Raw genomic sequence first — 3,750 nt, forward strand, 5'->3', positions numbered from 1 at the left:
TTCTGGCCCCATAAGATTAGTTACATATTTCCTCCTCATCAATTTTGTGGGGGAGATTTTATAAAATTGGTAATTTTTCCTTAAACATTTGGTATAATTCATCAGCAAAGTCATCTGAGTATGGAATTTTCTTTGTGAAAATATTTTAACTGAAACTTTAGTTTATTTTCTAGAGACAGAGCTATTTTGGTTTGTTACATACACTTGTTTCTTGCTTCCTTGCTAAGAGAACCCTGATTTCAATTGGATATGAAAACATACCCAGCTAAACCTATTTGACTTCCCGGCCTCGTCTTCAGTTAAGAATGAACCATGTGACACATTCATGGCCAATGAAATGTAAGAAGTCCGCAAGGCATTTTAGAGGAAGGGTTTTCTTTCATAATACAAATTCTACTCCTCCACTTTCTCCATTTGAATTTTCCAAAGACAAAAGCTATGTGTTTGATGGAACAAAAAGACAGAAGGAATCTAAGTCTTTGATGATACACTCGATCAGCAAGTATAATATCTTTGGGCTGGCTAAACTTTATATATGTTATGAGTTTAATAAGCTTGTAATTTAAAGCCATGGATGAAAAATCCAACTTTATTTTATCTGAATTTTTACTTAATGATATATTGGCTACATATAAATACCTATATCTAATACTTTAATTGAACTAATTCTATAAGATATTACTCTTCATTTTAAGTATTAATTTTTCTTTGTTTTTATACCAGTTGCGTATTTACTAAAGTTTCATTTCAAACTAGTAGTTTGATCTTTTCTATACTATCACATAATAATTTCAGTATTTTGTCAGTCTCTTTGCATGTGGTCTGTCCATTTATTTTATTCTCAAAATTTTAAAACAAATATATAAATATTCAAAATACCTACCATTCTCTGAGATGGTTAACAAGTGCTCAGGTTCACATAAAAATCTCAGAATCATAATATATTATTTAAAGCTATCACCATTTTTAACATAATAATATTGGTTTTCATGGACTTGAGTATTTCTTGTTTATACTCATTGCAGAAAATTTCAGTGTGAATTTGAGGAAACTTACTGGTATTGCATATAAATATAGATGTTCCCTGAGATATACAGTTAGGAATTGTTACATAATTCTGTTAAAATTTTCAAACCATAGATTTAATTTGCATAAACACATACTATACTATAGTATATAAGAAGAATGGGAAATTATGTAGTGTTTAAAACAATGTTGTAAATCTATGTTCATTACAAAAACATACATCTACAAAAATCAGTAAATGGAAAATCAGGTCACAAATGGTATGTTACATATAATTAAACTCTTTTTTAAGTTTATTTATTTATTTTGAGAGAGAGATAGAGAGAGAGGCAGACAGAGAGGGAGAGAGAGAGAGTCCCACGCAGGCTCTGAGCTGTCAGCACAGAGCCCCATTCCGGGCTCAAACCTACAAACTGCTAAATCATGACCTGAGCTAAAATCAAGAGTGCAATGCTTAACCAACTGAGTGACCAAGGTGCCCACAATATAATTAAACTGTTAAAAACAGATAATACACTTAATCTTAGCCAAAAAAGCCAAGAAGTGATATATATATATATATATATATAATTAAATTCTTAATAAAAATATGATATAAATGTATGATAATTAAAGTCACACAAATAAAGTTATATCATATTATATATTTTATTATGTTATCTTGATTAAGTTATATTAAAAGAGAACACAAAAGTATTTGAAAGGAATTTTACCAAATTTTTAAGTGGCATATCTTTTGGTTATTTTTCAATTCTTTAGATTTTCAGTACTATCTGCATATATGTTTTAAATATATTACTCATTAATCATGCAGACAATGAGGTTAAAATATTCCAATGTGGCTTAATGTTTGTTTATCACCAAGAAGATCAAGTCTAAAGTGTGTGCATGCACTATGTTGCTGATTTAAAATGAAGTAAAAGACTTGAGGCACCTGGGTGGCTCAGTCAGTTGAACATTGGACTTCGGCTCAGGTCATGATCAGGTAGTTTGTGAGTTCAAGCGTTCAAGTCCCGCACTGGGCTCTGTGCTGATAGCTCAGAGCCTGGAGCCTGTTTCAGATCCTGTATCTCCCTCTCTCTCTGCCCCTCCTCTGCTCTCCCTATCTCTCTCAATAAATAGATAAACAATAAAATAATAAAAGTTAAAAAATAAATAAATAAAACCAAACCAAAGAGTACTGGAGTTGAGCATGTAAGTATCTAATCAGCATGGATTTTAGAGGACCAAATGTCTATGGGGGCATATAAGACCATTTGTTTAGATGCAATTGGCTTCCAGAAGACATAGAAAGAAGTAGAGAGAGGATGAGGTAGAGGAGGAAGACCAAAGTGGTCCAATGGAAGAACAGTAGGGGTAACTGGTAGCCAGAGAAGGAATGAGAGACATGGCTGGCTGTTGATCAAACTTAACATTTTTCTTGAGTTTCACTATAAAGATATTTTCATTCCAATTCACTCAGACACTTTCTAAATGACAGTCACTAACCTAGGCTTTTCTGCCTTGTCTCTCATTGCCTGCCCAACAAACCTTGCCACATTGATTCCTCATAATTTTATTCATCCCTTGCCTTATTGCCTTCAACCATACTGTAACCTCTCTGAAACCTCTTTAACTGCTTTCCAGCTTCCAAAGTTATATTTCTACTGTGAAGACTTTCCTATCACCCTGATAATGAATCACTATTTTTCTTTTTTGGTACCCCAGCAGAATTTTACAGAGTTCCTTGCTATAGAAATTGTATATTAAATCATGCTATTGTGTAGGGAAAATATGGCACTTGTTGAGAGCCTACAATTGTACCAAACAGACACTAAACATTTTAAATAAATAATTTCATTTAAATTAGTGGTAATTATGCACATGTGGACTAATGCATTATGTCAATTTTGTAGATGATAAAATGAGGCTTATAGTTGAATAAACCTCCTCAAAACCACAGAGCTGACTAATGGTAAACAAGCATTTAATATCAGGTGCATTTGCCACCAAAGCCTATAATTTACTCTCCTTAGTTACAAACCTACTTCCACTGAATGATTATACATCTTTCCAGAGTAGAGGTTTGGCCTTAGTCATCTTAATGAGAAGCACTTGACTTAAGACCTTGAATATTGTAGTTGCCCTATTTTTTTTTTAAGAGTAAATGATTTAATCCCTACAAACTTTAAATTTTTGTTTTGTTTCTCTGTACACTTTAACACCAAATGATAAGTTATTTGGTTGTATAAGTAAACACAAGTAATAAATAAATATCATATCAACTATAGTTAAATTTTGAAACAAAAATGGTTTTATTGGCATTGTGTCAATGAATGTAGGTGAACATGGAGCATGAATAAATTGTGTGAATAGAGAAATAAATCAAGTTTTAAAGATATGTTATTTATTTGGAAATTACACATTTCTTGTTTTAAAATAGTAAAATTTATTAAGACAAAGATTACTAGCTGGAGTAGCTATATTTATATCAGACAAACTAGACTTTAAATTAAAGGCTGTAACAAGAGAGGAAGAAGGGCATTATATAATAATTACAGGGTCAATCCATCAGGAAGAGCTAACAATTATAAATGTCTATACGCCGAATACTGGAGCCCCCAAATATATAAAACAATTACTCACAAACATAAGCAACTTTATTGATAAGAATGTGGTAATTGCAGGGGACCTTATAACACTCCACTTACAGAAATGGATAGATCATCTAGACACACAGTCAAT

The 3,750-nt window shown here is 31.9% G+C and overlaps 1 pseudogene; it reads right to left on the reverse strand.

Annotated features, from left to right (window-relative positions):
* Nucleotides 1-1,449: 1,449 nt before the first annotated feature.
* Nucleotides 1,450-1,574, reverse strand: LOC122484624 (annotated as a pseudogene).
* Between the last annotated feature and the right edge of the window lie 2,176 nt (nucleotides 1,575-3,750).

This window comes from Prionailurus bengalensis, chromosome D1 (genome assembly GCF_016509475.1).
Source record: "Prionailurus bengalensis isolate Pbe53 chromosome D1, Fcat_Pben_1.1_paternal_pri, whole genome shotgun sequence".
In the NCBI taxonomy this organism is placed as follows: Eukaryota; Metazoa; Chordata; class Mammalia; order Carnivora; family Felidae; genus Prionailurus; species Prionailurus bengalensis.